This window comes from Phaenicophaeus curvirostris, chromosome 4, assembly GCF_032191515.1.
Source record: "Phaenicophaeus curvirostris isolate KB17595 chromosome 4, BPBGC_Pcur_1.0, whole genome shotgun sequence".
Lineage (NCBI taxonomy): Eukaryota > Metazoa > Chordata > Aves > Cuculiformes > Cuculidae > Phaenicophaeus > Phaenicophaeus curvirostris.
The window spans coordinates 18087682-18107596 of record NC_091395.1 but is presented as its reverse complement, the minus strand read 5'-3'; the positions used below and the strand labels follow the sequence as shown (position 1 = coordinate 18107596).

Genomic DNA, 19915 nt, shown 5'->3' with positions numbered 1-19915 from the left:
CAAGTTAACTACTGCACATTATTCCTATTTATTGTCTTGAATGATAAGGCAAAACCCCCTTGTGCTATGACCAATTCTTCTTTACTTCTCTTATCTTCTTATTAAGAAGGGACAAAAAGCCTCACAAGATGTAAATCCCATGCCCCCCCCTCTTTTTCTGTCTCTAAATAGTTGCCAGAAAAAGTGCAAAATTAAGTTTTTGTGAACAAACACATTTTGGCAGCATTTTTCAATCCATTAGCTACCTAATAATAATACAATATAATCTTAGCATAAGCACTATTCCTCCCTCCTTCATTCTGGAGAGGTCAGCAGAGATTAGCATTACCATCCAAGAACTTCCTCTCCTAGTTCTGGAAGAGATTAGCTTTTTCCACTCACACTTCTCCTCATTTTCTCTCCTGTGGGCAGACAGGATGAAGTGTCATCAACAGTCCCAAGCTCCTGGGCTAATCCTTAAACTATACAAAAAAATGCCTTTGAAGACAAGATGCAATTTCAAACTGATAGCTTGCTGCTTGAGTTCAACCCTCCTAAGTAAAGCTCAAATTTGTGATAAAACTTGAAGAACGTGAGGACACCCCAGGAAACAAAGGACACTGTTGGCCTTTTATTTGAGCATACAGTGATTCTCTCGCACTTACTGTAACAGACCAGATGGCAGCATTTCTCTTTCCAAAGCCTTAAATCAGTCTTACATTCCCATGTCTGAAAGACAGAAGAATGTGCCATATTGAGAACCTTGGCTCAAACCTCCAGGGCAAGCTGCATTTCTTTTACTTGAGAAATGCTTGCTTTCTTTCCTGGAAGGTGGAAATTAATTGTTTTTTGGCATTGGACTGAACTTGCAATGGAAGACAAGCAAGGGTTATTGCTGACTCCCTCCCTAGCTTTTCTGTCTCTCTATCATCAGAACCAGATAAACTTGTTTATCTGAAACTCTGTGTAAGGCAAACTAGTAAATCCAGTCCAAAATGAATACAATAATCACGAAAGTCATGTTTTCTAGGCAACTGTAGAATGTTTTTTCATACATCAGGGTAGCTGATGTTTCACATCTGATATTAAAATTGTATTCAGAAGAGTATATAATTATCACTACAAAGTGAGCTTAATCCACATAAATCAAGGCATGACTCTTCTATCCCTCTCTTAGTTTAATTGTAAGATCCTTGGGTAACTCCCTCATCCTGCTCCACCTTGGAGAGGCACATCTCCTTGGTGCATTTCTCATACTTGCAACTTTCATTTTAATTGCTAAGCAGGAACAGAGAATCTGTGACTAAGACAAGCTTTATAAATGCAAAACCAGAAATTTTAGGACTGTGAAACAGCTCGGCAATAGTAACACTTTTCAAATAGCAGATCAACCAATAACACGTACTCACACATGACAAACGAAACTCTCCTATTAACATGAAATAATCACAAGCAAAACACATCTTGCTATTGAAAACATAACTTTATGATGTAGTGATGTACCGTCTATCATGTCACTTCACTCACGTACTACAGAAACTCTTGATAGTGCAGCAGTCTTGACAAAGACTTGGCATCCTTCCATATTACTTTTTTCAGTACACAGTGACTCTTCAGGAAGTACGCTGGGGTTCACTCTTGCTAGGTCTATGTGGGTGACATTGTTGCCACACCAAGGACAGTTTATGCTAAAAGAAAGAAAGAATGGCAGCTCCACTTGAGTCCAGCAGTTATCCCACTGGCAGCTCCTGCTAGAGTCCAGCAGTTATCCTATTGTTGCATGCAAGAGCTACACATTCCTCACATACCATAAAAAGGTCGTGACTGAAGTCTGTCCTTACTCACTTGCATCTCTTAGCACAGCTGAAGAGGGAATGAAATTTATTGTCAGAGTAGCAGATATAGTAGTATGCACGTGACTTAAATATCACAGAGTCACTAAAAAGCATTATACTAAGTCAATAAACACTACTTTTCATGATCTGTGGCATTTAAGGTATCTACAAGTAAGACTACACTACATAAATTCCCTCATATTGAAGGGTTCATATTCTGTTAGCTACTAATCCTCTCAGTCCCAACAACAGAGAACAGTATCTTGCTTTATAAATGTCTCTTCTCAGTATGATAGTCCCTTGCAGCAAATAATAGCCAGCGTAAATGAAGGCAGCACAACTGGATCAGCAAGAAACTAAGCACAATATGCCAAGAAAGTAAAGGTCCTCAAATTTCTTGGACATGGCATTAGATAGAGAAAGTCAACTTCAGAAAACTTTACAGGAGGTGTTTTTTATTTGTTTGGTTTGGTTTTATTAAACTCAGAAAATTGCTGATTTTCAGATCAGTGAGGCAAGCACCATGATGTTAATATGCTAAGATGTTGGTAAAAATAATTTTTAACATCCACCAACCTTATTAATTAGAGAAAAGTGTTAGGATTGTAGTGTACTTATTAATAACTGTCAAAGTCAACATGCTCTTAACAAGTATAAAGGCTGTCTTCACCATATGTTACTTCAAAACCAGATTTTAATCTTATATAGTCACTTCCAATCCTTCAACAAATGGCTTTTGCTGTTCTAATGGTGGGTGAGCAGTGGGGTTCACTTTGGTTTTTCAGACTTCTTCTCCCTGTAGGGGAAGGGTGGATGCAAGCAAAAAAAAAAAAAAAATCTTTGTCAGCCTCATGTGTTTGATAACCAGACATGTTGGAAAAAGAAATTTGCAGAAGAGATACTTTACTATGGCATTGAAACAGTTCCTCCACAGTTGAACTCGATGATCCGGTGGGTCTCTTCCAACCTGGTTATTCTGTGATACTGTGAAAAAATCTGATGTAGGGTACTCATGTGCTAAATGTACTGATTTCAAAAACAATTCTGTTGTGTTTTCAGTTTGAAAGCAGTACCCTTACATACTCACTACAAAAATGCAGTCTGCTAGCAGGGAGCATAACTTGTGCACTCAACCACAACAAACTTCTAGTATCCAGAGGACAGTTCATATTAACAGTTATTTCATATGTCTTGCCTGGGAAGGAAACAATATCCAACAACTGAAAATAACCTGGCCAACTAAGAGAACAAGTTTGAAAAGTGTATCTACCTGCATCCGATTCCTCCGACACTACTTTATCTTAGGCGTACACAGGTAAAGAAGTTTCACCACTACAACACAAGGATTTTTTTGTTTAAGTACACACTTAGCTCAAACACCCGCATGGATCACATTACCTACCATTACTTCTACTAAACTATACTTGAATTTTTTTTTGCTATGAAAATGAAAAAAAAACCAAACCCCAAACAACCAATTTAGAAGTCACCACCTAGCAACTGCTCGCTTCAGCTAATTAATTACTACAAATAGTTCAATGGCTTGTTTACCCAATGCCATAAGTCAATTTACAACCTCACTCACATTTTTCCTGCCTCTGACTCTGGGTGAAAACAGCTGATGAGTCTAAACAATTACTGACAAACATGGACCATCCCAGTAATAATGCTCTCCTCAGCCACGACCCTGAATGATGTTTTAGCTCCTGGTAACTGTCAGAAAAAATTCTGACGTGGCGCTACAGCTGGGGGAAGAAGTTACTACATTCTCAAACCTCAGGATGCCTGATAGAGCTTTCCATCTGAAGGGTCTATCTTGCATAATTTCTTCAGTCTTTGATGCTCAAGACAGCAATGCTCCGAGCTCCTGGGAAATTTACATTTCTTTAAGTGACTGCACATGCTCTACAACACAGGCAACACCACAGAATCCCAGGACTTGCTGCAGAAAAAAAAAAATATAGTGGTGTGCTGCCTGCCCAGACAGTTACAATTTTTGGTTCTTTTTTTTTTTCTTCCCCAGCAAAGAGAGATACTGCATAAGGAACAGAACATTATGAAGTCTGCAGCTGGATGACACCATGGATATCTTATCTGTGAGTTTACCTGTCTGGGAGTAAAGCTATTACTCACACAAATGATGACTAATCCTTATTGTGAAAGTCTGAATTTCTACCCTGAAAAACAGACAAGACAGAACATAGGCCTGCATTTCAGCTGTCAAGAACTTTATACACAAGAGCAGCTGCATCTTTAGGACTAAGGTATAAGTTGAGAGAGTCTTGCTCTACTTATCGAAAGCTGAAGAAAACACTAATACCAGCACAGTAGCAAACATCAAGTCTTATTCAAAGAGCAGAGCATTCTCTCCACTGTTCTGTAGCAGGAAAAAAAAAAAAAAAGTAATTTCTGAGTGCCTTTCTTTACTCAAGACATAGTAGTAAAAGGCATGAGATTTATACATTTTATATGCAAAAAAATACAACTAAAAAGTTCTATAATGTATTGTCCTTCTGTTAGGTGTGAAATTCTGTATAAAGATTTATGCTACAGAAATTTTAAGCAGGAGTAATCAGTGACTAAATTTAGAAAACAACTTCATACATTTCCAAGTGAGAATCAACTTCAAACAAACTACATCTTCAAAACAGAGACATCTGACAGCACTCCATTCTCATACTGAGGCCCAGTCAGGAAACATCTACATTTTGAGGGACTAGCAGAGATGTGAAGAGGCAGCTGGCTGGATTTGCCTTGTCCATGGAAAAATTGTTCCTGTGTACAGCAATTAGAAAGACAAATGATAAGCTGCTCCCTCATAACACTCTCCTCAAATGAAGGCAGACTGATTCTAAGGAAATGAGAAGCACTGGCAAGCATGATTACATACCTGGCTCTCTGAACTTTTCCTCAGCCTTCAGAAAGGATGTGCTTTTTTTAGTGCACTCCCATGTAAGAAAGAGTTTGTGTGTCCCCACACATATATATGTGCATGTACATATGCATGTATTATGTCACCCTCTATCTATAAAAAATGTTTATGTGCATTTGTCTGCATGTGTATACTTCACATATACAAAAATAAAAACACCTTTGTTTTAAGTTTCTGTTGCAGGAGAGGAAAAAACCCAGAAGGTCAGGGTTTTGAAGGAGCGGGCACACTGATCTGTTTTGAGAAGTCACGATCAATTATCTGAAAGCCTTGTTAGAGGGTCCCTAAAGTCTATTAAAGGTTTTGGTCAAGGCAGATTTAAAGTAAGATTCTGTAAGCATTAGTAAAAACAGGTTTGATACCAGCAGATGGGCTGCAACTGCAGTAGCATATACCCATCTGTCCAGAAACCAGATCTTCATTCTACATGCATGGGACAACAATTATACCGCTAACAAGTTTTAAAGGGCAGGACCATTTCCTGGGAAGCATTTCAATGGCATTCATCATCTGTGTACACATCTGTTATACCTTTCCTCATAAGAGACTTTACACCAGTTTTTTCCCTCCATGAGTGATTAACTTTCCAGAGAAAAAGTCATCTATTCTGGGCCCCTCACCACAAGAAGGATGTTGAGGCTCTGGAGCGAGTCCAGAGAAGAGCAACGAATCTGGTGAAGGGGCTGGAGAACAGGCCTTATGAGGAACGGCTGAGAGAGCTGGGGTTGTTTAGCCTGGAGAAGAGGAGGCTGAGGGGAGACCTCATTGCTCTCTACAACTACCTGAAAGGAGGTTGTGGAGAGGAGGGTGCTGGCCTCTTCTCCCAAGTGGCAGGTGACAGGACAAGAGGGAATGGCCTCAAGCTCCACCAGGGGAGGTTTAGGCTGAACATTAGGAAAAAATTCTTCACAGAAAGGGTCATTGGGCACTGGAACAGGCTGCCCAGGGAGGTGGCTGATTCACCTTCCCTGGAGGTGTTTAAGGCACAGGTGGACGAGGTGCTGAGGGGCATGATTTAGTGTTTGATAGGAATGGTTGGACTTGATGATCCAGTGGGTCTCTTTCAACCTGGTTATTCTATGAATCTATTTAACTGCTATTTCTCGAAAGCATTTAGTTGCTATTCAGGTTATATGAAAGACATTTCACCTTCCTGAACTAATGCTGAGCTATGGAGGAGAGTATTGGAAATTCATTAACATTGACTTTGAACAGGATACATCTCAATTTTTCACCCAGTAACTGAGAATCTGTCAACGTAACGTAATTTAAGTGAACTACCAATAAAGTCCAGACAAAAAATATATTAAACAGTTCTCAGTGAAACCAATAACAAAAAAAATCCCAAACGATTGGATAAAGTAGAATATAACTGAGCTCTGAGCTACATTCACATAGTGTAAACATGGAGATTCCTTCCTCTGCCTAACACCTTGTCCCAAGCACAGACTCTGTGACAACTAAGGTGATAATTTGTCCTCTTAGATTGCAGATTCCTTCTTTCTGCACTTCCTTTCATATCCATGCATAACAGAAGTTAATTTAAGATTAAAGTAGTACATATTCTCTGCCAAACAAATTTGCAGGGCACACAAAAATGTGAGAGTAGAAAACATGCATATACTTTCATGCTACAAAACAGACCCACTGCCCAGAAGATAAGCTTTATAGAAACGATACTATTCCCTACTGGTTAATCATAGGATTTCCCAAAATTCTGAATCATCTGCTGCTGATGTTTCCATATTCCAGTATTTCTCAAGCTCTCAGGTTGTTTAGGTGCTCTGTTAAATCTATCATTAGCAGAGTTTCTAAGCACATTACTCACCATCATCTTGCAGGTTCTGAATAAATACTGCTTTTTAAAGGCAGACTTTCTTTACCCAGCCACCCATAGTTGATTCACTTCCTGCAACTGATAACTACATCAAAATTTACCTGCTGTTTGCCCATCTGCTCCCAGCTGTGTGGAAGTGGCATGAACAATTGCTGAGAATAGTACAGTCCATGTGACAACCAATCAATTTGGCAGCATGTCTAGAGACATCTATCAGCTGAAATGTTCCACACAAAACATGAAGGTTTTTCTGGTCACAGATGCTTGCTTTTTAAATGAACTCTTCACAGAGGCCATAACCGTTCAGTTAATCTGCAATTAGAGCTTGTAGTAGATTATTGGTACAAAGCCGTGTGTGCTGTGTCAGCTAGTGTTTTTTGAGCAAGATCATGATTTCCTAACATAGTTAGGAAATCATGATCTTGCTCAAAAAACACTAGCTGACACAGCACACACGGCTTTGTACCAAAATTATACAAGTTAATTGGAACCTGAACGGTTAGCTAGAGTCCTTGAGGTTCTCACTCTGTTCACAGCACTTCAGAAAAACACATAATTACATATAATTCAGTATGCTGTTTACAACTTAACAATTGTTAAATTGACTATACTGCCCCTTGAACAACTTTCTAACACACACCCAATTGATGATTCACCTTAAATTCAGAGGCTATGCATAATTTAGTCAGTCCTACAGCCAGGATATTCTCCATGTCTTAACTGCCCTCAAAGGTGAGGTGATTATTAACCTTTTTCCTTTTACATATGAAAACACGACATTTCTCTTTCAAAGATGTTCATCTATCTGGTACTGCTGCCCAGCTTTAAATTTTTACCAGGCTTATGGGTTCTGAGCCAAGAAAGTGAATGGGATTCAAAGTGTGAAAAGGACTCTCACCATGGAAAAAAAACATAAGCTTCAGCATAATTTGATAGCAATGCTAAAATTCTGCAAGGGTGATTTATAGAACTCTTAACTAGGCCTTTCACACAAAATAGACTGCCTGATTGATAGCAAAGGCACAGAGGTAGTCCATGATATAACAGATTCAATGTAGCTTCACAAACTCAAACAGACAAAAACTCCATCTGATCATTATCTGCGCTCCGTAGTATTTTGGCAAAGATTACCAGAAAGAATAAGCTACAGAAGATGGCATTGCCAAAAAAAACCAGAAAAACAAGATAGCAGCACCTCCTCCTATGACACACCACCAGGCCCACTGTCGCCAAAAAACAGAGTTCAGGGAAATTTCGTTTTGTCTGGATCATAAATACATTCGTATTAGAAGAGTTACAGGACAAAGAGCCATGTTACACCCCTGGCTGCACAACAAACAAAGACAAATTAGCAGAAACTTCTCTACAGGCCTAGAAACTATGAGAGGAAAGCAAATCACAGCATCATTTTTCTTTCCTTTTAAGAAATTCCTATGAAAAATAACGTAGAGCTAGTCACACTGAGGCCATAGCAGATAATGCCCATGTACAAATTATATTTGCTGCATTAGAATGGAACCAAGCAGAAAGTCGTATTAGTGGTACAGCTGGAAGACACGGAGTTAGACCAGTTATAGAATGCATTAAATTCTGCTGACTTCTCAATTTGGTAATTCCATGTACAGCAGCTTAATCCCATACCTCTTATTTCATGGAGACCCAAGAAGACACTAATCAGAACCACCTAAAATACACAGAAACACCACACTGACACAAAGTCTTCATCCCTCTAAAACTAAAGAGCTCAAGTCTTACATAACATGGTTTGTATACAACATACGAACTTTCATCCTTCCCATGCACGGCTAGAATTTTTACAAGCCTTCTTCCAGTTCTGAATGCAGCATTTCAATTTTAGTCTTGCAAAATTAAAAAAAAGCATGTTATAAAAAAATATTATTTGCAATTTCAGTACATAAGCAGCATAAATTTTAATAGAAAATGCTGCTTTTGGAAAAAAAAAACAAATCAAAATTCTGTGCAAGAAAAAAAGAAGGGCTGAAGCACTTCAACTCCTACTTCCATCTTTCTTTGCTAAATAAACACTACGAAAAAGAAGTGAAAGAGATTTTACAGTGATACAGCAGACAAAATTTATTAACGTAAGGCTTCAATAAAGCACTTCGGAAGTGATCTGAAACAGATCTCAAAACTTTAGAATGTTTTATCAGCAATTTAAAAACATTTTCATTTTTTGATATACTTTATCTTGCTACCAAGCATCTCCTATAAACTCTGCCTATAGAATACTGAATTAGAATGATAATTGATCACAATGGACCAGTTGCACTGGTTTGCCTCTATCTGCACAGCTCACTTACCTGAGAAAGAGTAGTTCCAGATTATCAGTGAGAAGCCTTAGGGCTTCAGCACTTATAGAACATTCAATTTGATAGTAATGACAGGAGGCCAGGAGAAAAAAGAAAAAAAAAAAAAAAAAAAAGTGTGAAACAACAAAGTTTTGCGATCTTGAGATCTGCATCTCAAACACAGCAAACTAATATCTTCTCATCCATACTGGGAGGAATAATCCATAGATTCCTCAGCACAGAAGCCTGAATCAAGACTTCATCAGACAGCAGAAAGAGAATTACAGAAAGAAAGCATGGTTGCACAAAAGCATATTCATACTTTTTTAGTCAAGGAAGAAATATCCAACTTACAGACAAAGTAGCAGTTAAGGGCATTACATAAGAAAAATAAATTTTAAAAAATCATTATAGACATCAAGTCTTGCTGGCAAACCTAAGGTATTGCATGGACCGTATCAATGACAGAAGAAAAACACTTTTTCCTCAAATAATTGTTTTGAGTATTGGTCTGCTCTACTGGTCGTTTTTCATCCACTTACCTAGAAGCTGAATATTACCCTGTCATTTAAGGGAAAACAAATGCATAAAACTGTTCCACAGGCTGCATTTTAAAAGGCATGGATTTACAGATTTAAACTTTGAGAGTCTACAAAAAAAAAGAAGACAGCTGGTGCTAACCTAACTTTTGCCTTTTATCATGCTGATGAGTGATCTCTCCAATTTTTCAGTCATCTTCTTCCACAATAATCAGACTTCTGTAAAAGTGGCCTTAAAAATTTGCCCTTTATTTTATACCAACAGTCTACAAACAGTCAATGAAAAACCCAGTTTCTCCAAATGACAGATGGGGAAAAAAGGAAGAAGGAAACCCAAACTTCCTCCACTCCGAAGTCATGCACAATTTACAGTTACTCTATATCAAAGAGTCTGTTGGTCATTAATTAGAGCTTTTGTCACACAAAAATGATTTCCACGGATTCCTTGGGAAAAGTTTAAAGACAGTATATCTAGGGGTCCTGAAACAACAACAGAACACAGTTGCTCTTATTAGATGCATATTACTTCTTGGCACAACAGTTGCATTTAGTTGTTTGGTTTTGTCTTACCCCCCCCCCCTCCAATTGGGGTTTAAAGCCTAACCTTGAAAGATCATTATAAGCCTTGAAACAAATGTTGTCTATATAAAAAGTCATCTTATATATAAATTATTAAAGCCTAGACAGGCAATAGTTTCTCTTCCACTTCTCCAAAAGTACTGAAGAGGGAAGCAGAACATCTTTTGCATTAACAGCAGACTTCCCAAATAGCAGTTCATATTAAAGTGAAAAGCCGAATTCTGTGATCTTCAGTTCTTTAATAGTCTCAAAGCAAAGGTAATGGGTGAGCTAGAATCAGTGAGAATTAACGCATATATCAAAGGGTTCAGTTTATGTCAAGCACAAAAATATTTTCTATAATATTGCAAACTATATTCTGCACTGTGCAAGCACCAGCAAAACTTCCACATACCACTTCAAATGCAATGTATTGATTCTGTTCTGCTCCTTAATACTCAGTAGTGAAAGACACAAATTTCACTGGTGTCTAACGATATTACAAGACTGAAGGGTTTGCACTCAAACATCTTTGGACTGTTCTATGCTTATTTCAGCATGCAAGGCCAAAAAGCACACACAGCAAATCAGCACATGCACTAGTATCAACAGAGAACAAGAATTTGATGTTGAGGCAAGCAAGAAGAAAAAGAACGCCTTTTACCATTGCAGAATACCCTTCAGTTCTCAAGTTACACGTTTCTCATCTGTAAAAGAAATCAAACTATTTATATCTCCATAAGTTGTTTTTTGTTGTGCTTTTCATGCGATATAATTTAAAATCACAATTATTTTGCTTATATAATCTATTTCATTATCTCATCTAGTACTATATTTTCAGCTCACATCTAATACTGCAATCAAAAAAGTGATACTCCTGATGTATTCCTGTCTTTTTGTCCTCCCTTCCTGAGCAACTATTCTTACCCTAGAAGTGTATGCATGAAAATTAACTCCCTTGATTACTTGACTGTCTGTCACTTAATCCCTCTTTAAGGGGTCTGAAGAAAACGATTCCATGACAGAAAGAATGACAAAAAGAACTGCAGCTTGAACCAGACAGCTCAATGTCCTGTTTACATTCCTCCAGCTCAATGGAAACTTCTCATACCTTTTAAGTATAGCCATGACAACTGCTGATGCCTCTAATGCAAAGCACTGACCTAACTGCAACCAACAGGCTCGTGTAACACAGACTTTCAAGGACAGCATGGCAGTTCCCAGTGTTTGGATTCCTTTGATTCCTGGGGTTCTTCTCTAACTGGCAAGCCAGCTAATGTAGACACACATAAGCTTCAAAGGCAAATCAGAGAAGATTTCTTATTAAGCTGTTTTTCAAAAAAGGTTAAAGGAGTTGTCATTTTGAAGAAACTTCCCATTTCTTTGGTATTCAGAAGCCTTGGCAATATTCAATTAAAAAAGTACTATAGTGGATCAGACCACCCCTCCCGTTGCTGTTCCCTAGCAATCACCAGTTTCTTGAGTTCTGAGCTAAAGATTAGAGCTGCACAGTCAGAAATCTAGGAGTCTAATGGTCTCTGTTGTTTTAACTTCTTTCATTCATTTTTGAATACACACTTACACTCCACATGACATTTTGCTCCAGTAACACAGCTGTAATTAAGCACTTCACAAAGAGTACCTTCTATAGTTTGCTGTGAAGACAGTAACGCTATCTTCTCATATTTCACTAGTTTAGAACATGCCAGGGGTCCTGAATGACCTGGTAATTCCTCCCAGTCACCTGACTTTTACCAGCCACTCTGCAATAAATGTTTGCAGCTATTGAAAATAACAAAATGTTTTCTTCCACCAATCTTTGCTGTGTGCACCACCACCATAGTAACGAACAAATCCAACCAATATACCAAAACAGAAAAGATCATCTATTCTTAAGATAACACACGCCAATAAAATTACAAAATTATAATGATTTTCTTAGGTTTTCCTTAGAATTTTGTGACAAAACAACAGCAAGTAGGCCTGTTCCTCTACATACCATAACCCTCAAATCCACGGACGACAAATGTACCAGGGAGCAAGGAAAAAGAGTGAGAACTGTCCTGGCTGGAAGTGTTTGCTACAGGAGCAAAGCAAACACTAATGCTAATGCCATACAATGGTATCAAATACTCCTGAAAACAAGAAAAAAAAGCCCAAACCCCCACGCAGTAATTTTTACAATGTATCACCCTCTTCTGAAACACCAAAGACTTGTAGCAATCATGGTGAGTACACACATTTTAATTTGACACGAAAGAGCTTTGCAAAGCTATTTCAGTAATTCTGCTCTACACATGTGCCTAAAGCTCCAGGCTGATTTGGCTGTTCAACACATGATAATCAATAAGTGAGCCTATATATATGATGAAACAAACTTTCAGCACTGCCAGCTAGCAAATCTTTATAATCAGATAATCTTTAAGTTCTTTATTAGGGTCATTCAAGTAACTGCAATGACAGGGCACACTGAAAAATGGAGCTGTTCTTGGGAATTAGCTTGTTTTGCTAAACATGCACAACAGCACCAGAAGGCAGTTCTTTCAGAGAACATAAGTCTAATGTTTTGGGGTTTTCTCAAAAACTTACAATGCCTATTTCTTGCAATTCTTATTAAATGGATCATTATACCACACTCAAATTGTAAGAGGAGAAGAATCAGCAAGATTTTTTTACAGTACTGATACTCTGATGAGCAAACTAGGTAGAAAATTTATATAAAGATCTATTCAAATCTTTCATAATTCAAACCAGGTATGACTTTTCTAGGACACAACCATTTCTCACAGTAAGTTTCAAACTCCAATTTGGCCCTCTTTTTTAAATCCATTTAATCTTTTAAAATTATAATATATAGAAGCAGTTAGCAGAAGAAGTTAACAGCCCCATCACAAACGATGCAACACATTTAACACCAAAAAGGTGCTAAAGTTTTTATGAGTTTGAAATTTTGTTAGTTAATATTTCAACAGCAAATTCCTACAGGAACTCTGAATACCTTGCTGCACAGCAGACATGGCTTTACAAATCAAGGTCCATTACCTTTCCCTGCTGACCCTAAGAAAGCCCCAGAACCAAATGCATCACAGGTTTATCTTTTTTTTTTTATGCACTCCTTGTAGCCACTCATGTCTATAAGAAAACCTGAAAATACAATAGCCTATTTACACTCACTATTGAGATGCTAAAGAAATTAATATTAATAAGGGAAAAATCCTCATCCAAAACATAAAATTAATCACTGGGAATCAATTCCACTGAACAAACAGGGAGCTGCAAACGAGAATGCCTATAACCCTTGAGACAATGAGATAAGCCACATTCCGTCTGTACTAAGTACTAACTTAGAAAGCCTTTGCACTCAGTTCCTTGTTTTTTTTCTGTAACAGCTCTTGAGGGCCTGACCACTACCTAAGTACAACACTAGCTATTACATAAATAAAAATAAAGACAGAGTACAGAATGGACATGAAACTCAGAGAAGCTTACAACACCAAGCATACAACTTTACTGTAGATGATATTCACATTAATAACCCTTTCTGCCTTTCAATGTTGATTCTGAAATAGCACTGAAGTCAGCAAATGCAACAACTTCTAATACACTGGCATAACTATGCAATTGCAACGAACTAGTACCATTAGCTTTATACAGCACACAACAGTGGTGTTAAAGAGTCCAACATACAAGGACATCCTGAAACTTACTAGGAAGACTACTGTCACCCAGCTGCTGGAGAGAACATCAGCTGTACCTACATACATACAGAGATGTAGTCAAAACAGCTGTTTAGATACTGGATATGAAACACAGGAGATACTTATATTTCTACCGACTTATTGAGCAAGAGTCTAGCATTCATTATGATTAAAAGCATGTTCTACCTTCAAAACGTGGAATTTGTATGATCTAACAGTTTGATTCCCTTGACTTATTATAGAGCAACAAATAAAATTTGATTTCAGGGAAAGGTCTAACAGAAAAGAGCCTCTGTTTCAAGTTTTCTTATTTGAGAGAGAGTTAAACAGGAGTGTTTCCTATTAAACTCAGCATCAATTTAAAGCTTACAGCACAAATATAAATAACCTGCAATGGCATTGTTCAAGAAAACTCATCCAAATAGTCTTTCAGCTCAAGATATTTTTTTTTCTTATTAAAACAGACATCAGATACATCAATTTTGAGTGACACATCAGCTCTCTGCATATGTGCCAAGTACCTACACCACATATAAATATGTGGTTAGAGAAGATGCCAGTATCACATGAAAGTAATTTTCAGATTCACTTTTAGAAACTCCAGCAAGCTCTATAGGATGTTCCCTCCCATATCTCTACCACAGATAGAGACAAATGTTCTTTACTAAGACTTTTTTCAAGAAACAAAAAAAAATTCTTTATCTGGAGCTGGGAAAACACCCCAGAAATACATGTCCTTCCTCTGACAAAGTAGAAGTGCACAGAAATTTAAAGTCTTTTCATCTCAGAGTCTGCTGAAAAAGTGATGTTTTCAACAGCACTGGATTACTTAATGAAGAGGTTTGTGTTCAGTTTCAAACTTAAATTTTGATCATTTTTAGGTCAGTCAGTTCTTCTCCCCATGTTTTAATTCCAGCTACAAAATCGGAGATAAAGCTTCCACCTCTTTTCCAAGTGTCCCATCACATCTAATTAAATGACAGACTGTTTGAAGCTGACACAACACCTAGTCCTAAATCTGACACTACCCTATAATCTACAAATCTTTAATAACACAACATCCTGCAAGACTACAGTATTCCATATAAATACCAGCAATCAAAAATCAGCAGTTTTAATACTAGGCCTTTAATTCTTGGCATACTACTTGCAGACATTTCTGTGGTATATTCAATTTACACATAAAAGATAAACAACAACAGATGAAACCCTGAGAACAAAGACTTCTCACCTCTGTTATTCTTCCTACAGAGTTTCATAAGCTAAATGAAGCAGATCTCTATCCCAGCAACTGGATTTCAAATTCACAAGAGGCATCATTGTCCCAAGGCAGCCTACTCAATTTATTGCCTTTTATGAAAGCATTTTAATAGATAATGATGCACAAAGAATATGCTTAGTTGCTCACCAGCTATTTAACTGGCATAGGAGAAAGAGAAGCCCGGACAAAATAAAAACGACACCAAAAAGTCTTCTTCTGCCCTTCCCATCTGTAAATGCCAGATTCCTTCTCTACACTTCAAGAGGAGGTGGGGCTGGGAAACACTTCTGTCAGAAGTTCCACCCTTCTTTACAGATGCACAGATTTCATTAATAGTTAACTGGCGACATACAACATTAACTTACTCTGGTATTCATAGCTTTCCATCCACGCTTGTCCTATGGTAAGAGACAGCTTGGGGCAAGTGCTTACAAATATTTTCTGCACCATAACACAGTACATCAAATTTGCTTTTGAGTCTCTTTGTCTTACTGACCAGCTCATTTTAAAACAGCAAAATTCCAGCCAGTTTTTCTGTAAGCAGACAAAAAAAAAAAAAAAAAGTGACTGAAAAGAGTGTTGGGCTGCTACCCAACTTTCCCTCTCTACTGTCCAAAATGCAGCAGCCAGATTAATACTTCCATGTTCTTTGGTTTAACAGGCTCCTGCCAAAATCGCTTTAAGTTTTACCAATATAATCAATGGACTAAAGGTTCTACGCTTGCCACATGAGGAAACTGGAAAGCTCTTCAAAGAAAAGCATCTGCCTTAAAGAGCTGATCTTACTCTTGTTCGAGTCTTGACAGGTGCTCTGGAATAACTACTACAGAGACTCTCAAGTGTAAGGTTTCTTTAACTATGAAGGACTAGGAACAAGAGGATGCCTATATTAACAAGGCCCTCTGGGCCATGTTGTGATGTATTTCAACACACAAGTATTTGAAGCCACTTAATGTACAGCCATACTCAGAGACTTTAGTGATAAAAAGCTTTGTCCAACAGACTGTCACTTCAACAATAAACTCCATTCAGGAGTCTGCCCAGTCTCACTTTATCTGCCTAATTACTTACCTTTCTTGCACAAACAACATGCTATTAAGGTTTGCCAATTAAGATTTAAGGCACTTTGAAGATTTATTGTACTACACAACTGCTAATTATTATTGTTCATACCTGTGTTCAGTTGGAAGAAAAATAGCTTTGTGCCAGATAATTTGTTTCCCATGTAAAAGTGAAAACATTTGCTCTGCTGTGCCCTTTAAAAAGTAAACAGATAAAAGACTGCATTTTAACTTGCAGTCCTTCAATGTGATACATACTGTATAAGAACCACATGGCTGAAAAAATCCCACCATAAAGGAAAGAGCAAAGAAACACAACACCTTCCCACTGGAAAAGGCAAACGCAACATTTGTGTTTCAGTAACTTCCCACCTGCAGGAATGCAACCTCCTCCCTTTCCTAGTCTTCTTCAACTACTTCTCTTCGAGACATACAAAACGACTATACTGCGCACAAGTTAATCGCAGGCTTAAAATGAACACTTACAGCGGTTATTTTACCACTCATATCACAGCCCATTTTTACCTTCAAAGGCCTATGAAGTCCTGAATAGACGACTGGATCCTATCATCTCCATACACTCTCTTATCCAGGTGAAAGCAGGTGCTGTGCACTCACTTATCCCTTAATATCTGCCCCACCATTCTCCCACAGATACTTCCTTGTTTCATACATGTTCTTCTATCTATTCAAGTGTCCTGCAGTCAGTGGCTCTCAGCCTTCAACTCCATCCAACAACAGCCTTGGAATGAAGACTTTTTTTTAAATCAAGACATTATAACAGTATGTGATACAGCCCGCATCCTTTTGCTTGTGGCATATTCATAAGTGTTTACTTTTACTGTACCTTTAACTTAAAAAAAGGGAACATGCTCTGAATAGAAAAAAAAAAAAATCAATACAAACTCCCTCATCTACAGAAGGTTCAATTTTTTAATCATGAAATGGCAAAAGAAAAAAAACAGTCCCATTAAGGGAGGAGTATATGTTATGTGCTTTACTAGTCATCGGGCAGGATTGTTAGGTTAAAAAGAAGTAATAGAATAGCTTAAAAAGTTAGACTGTCTCTTGTTGTCATTCTTTTTCTTCTTTAAATTTCTGCTTATATTTAAAAACTGTTTATGGAAAGATGTGCTTGTTGGCAGACAAAAAAAAAGATACTCCAGATGAAATACATATGCCCAATGCGAAAGCTGAGCAGATAGGTACATTTGATAGCATTAGGAGTGGTAGCAAATTCTGCTGCAACTGCACTACCAAAAGATTCCAAGACTTGATTTCCTCATCAGTATTTCTTGCACAAGAAACAAACAAGTTGTTTTCCTGTTTCTATCTGTATGCCAGTCGATGCTAACTCTTGCAGAAATGTCTTTAAAACATCCATCTGGTCATGCAAGGACAGACTCGCACAGGCAGAGTATCACTTAGAGTCCTAGAATCCTAGAATCATAGAATAACCAGGTTGGAAGAGACCCACCGGATCATTGAGTCCAACCATTCCTATCAAACACTAAACCATGCCCCTCAGCACCTCGTCCACCCGTGCCTTAAACATCTCCAGGGAAGGTGACTCAACCACCTCCCTGGGCAGCCTCTGCCAGTGCCCAATGACCCTCTCTGTGAAGAATTTTTTCCTAATGTCCAGCCTAAACCTCCCCTGGTGGAGCTTGAGGCCATTCCCTCTTGTCCTGTCCCCTGTCACCTGGGAGAAGAGGCCAGCACCCTCCTCTCTACAACCTCCTTTCAGGTAGTTGTAGAGAGCAATGAGGTCTCCTGATGCATAACTTGCATATAGAAAGCAGCCCTACTCTGGAGTCATTAGTATAAGTATTAAACGTCATCACTTCACTAGCCTGAGCCCAAACAAATGACTTGAGAGTCAAGACACTTAGGAACATATGTATTCAATGAGAGCTTTCTGACACGAGGTTCAGCCTCCAGGAGAAGGTCTGTGCATTCTGACCCAGTTTGGCTGTACATAAAACGAGTTCTCTCCCCACTGAAGACTTCAGGATCTGATCCCGGTTAGTGCGCCAGCTAGTTTCACATGTAAAGACTTTCATATTCCCTCCTCTCAGACTCGCACCTTAATAAGATGGCTAGAGACAGATTACCCGCAACCACTCTGCATGCCCTACATTTACTTCTGATCCCACCTACAAAACCAAACCGGTTCCTAAATGTTTCCCCACTAAACAGGAGGGGTACAGAGCAGCTCCTGGCGGTTCCCTATGAAGTCACTGCCTTTGTTGTTTTAAACACGCAATTCAAACAGAATGACACAATCAGGAATACGAGAGAGATTATCCTGTGCTCTGTGGAGGTGTGGATCGCCACGAGATAAAAAGCCAATGAAACCTACGCTGTTTCTCATCGCCCGCCGACAGATTTCGGCTTCGCTTCTGTTCCTCCGTAAACGTCCATAAGGCCAAAATTACTCCTCTTTTAAGAAGTTGCGGGGGTGGGGGGGAAGGGGTGTCGCTTCCTTCGGCTTGCACGAAGAAAACCGAGCCCCTCACCGCCGGCCAACCCGCCCAGAGAGGGCCGGGGGGGGGACCCGGCCCCGCACCGCGCCGGGGCGGGGGGAGGGGGGGGGGGCTGGGGGGACCCGGCCCCGCGGGCCCCCGCGGGGAGCCAGCCCTGCAAAACCTGCCCGATCGCCTCCCGCCGTCCCACCGCCGCCCCGCGAGGAGCGGAGCCCCGAGGCGAGCCCTGCCCCGCGCCCTCGGCCGCGCACCGCCCGGGCGGACCCACCGGCCGGTCTAGAGACGCCGTTCGCGCACGCAGAGCGGCGACGGAGCCGCAGCTTCGCCCTCCCCCGCAGCAGCAGCAGCAGTAGGAGCGCCGGCGTTCGGCTGCGTTCGGCGCCTGCAAGTGAGCGCGGGGAGGGAGTCGGAGCGGAGCAGCATCTCCTCCCGCGCCGCTCGCCGGCCCCGGCGCGATCCCGCAAGGCGCGGAGGGGGCGGGATTAGCGCTGCGCCCCGCCCCGCGGCTCCCGGCCCGCTCCTCCCTCCCCCTCCCGCTCCAGGCCCGCGGCTGGGCGGGGCTCGGAGGCGCCTCGGGGATGGAGCCGGTCGGGGGTGAAGCTCCGCGCCGGAAACGGGTTTTGGGAGGCTCCCAGGCTTCTGGAGCGGGAGTCCCGGGCCTCTGGGGCTGTGGGGACCCCGTCACGGGCGGGTGTGGCGCCTCCCCCCGCCGAGCCCTCGCCGCAGTGTTCGGAGGGGAGGAGGGAAACGCCAAGAGAAGATGCACAAAGCAAATTTAGGCAAACAAAAGCGTTTACGACAAAGTTTTCCAATATGGTCAGTTGTTTTCAGCCTCTCAGGAGAATTGCGGCGAGGACAAGTTCTACTCTGCTAAGTGAAAAGTGTTTTTTTTGTAAAAAATAAAACTTTTTTTTTTCCACTTAGAATGTGAGATCCACTGTGGGGCCTGCTGACCCCCTTGTGCCGTGGGGTTGCAGCTTCTCTGGTGGTTTCTGCAAGAACTCCCTCCTTCGCTGAGAGGGACTGAAGGGAAATAGCTGGGGTTGTTTAGCCTGGAGAAGAGGAGGCTGAGGGGAGACCTCATCGCTCTCTACAACTACCTGAAAGGAGGTTGTGGAGAGGAGGGAGCTGGGCTCTGCTTCCAAGTGACAGGGGACAGGACAAGAGGGAATGGCCTCAAGCTCCACCAGGGGAGGTTTAGGCTGAACATTAGGAAAAAATTCTTCACAGAAAGGGTCATTAGGCACTGGCACAGGCTGCCCAGGGAGGTGGTTGAGTCACCTTCCCTGGAGGTGTTTAAGGCCCGAGTGGACGAGGTGCTAAGGGGCATGGTTTAGTGTTTGATAGGAATGGTTGGACTCGATGATGCAGTGGGTCTCTTCCAACCTGGTTATTCTATGACTCTATGATTCTATGATTC

The 19915-nt window shown here is 40.3% G+C and overlaps 1 protein-coding gene across 2 annotated transcripts in view; it reads right to left on the bottom strand.

Annotated features, from left to right (window-relative positions):
• Window positions 1-18891, bottom strand: part of PTPN13 (protein tyrosine phosphatase non-receptor type 13) — a 126047-nt gene extending 107156 nt beyond the window's left edge. Inside the window, exon 1 of one of the 2 annotated variants that reach the window (XM_069855368.1) lies at window positions 18760-18891. The gene's annotated coding sequence lies outside the window, so the exon portion shown is untranslated. The remainder of the gene's footprint in view (window positions 1-18759) is intronic. The other variant, XM_069855367.1, reaches the window with a different exon arrangement.
• Between the last annotated feature and the right edge of the window lie 1024 nt (window positions 18892-19915).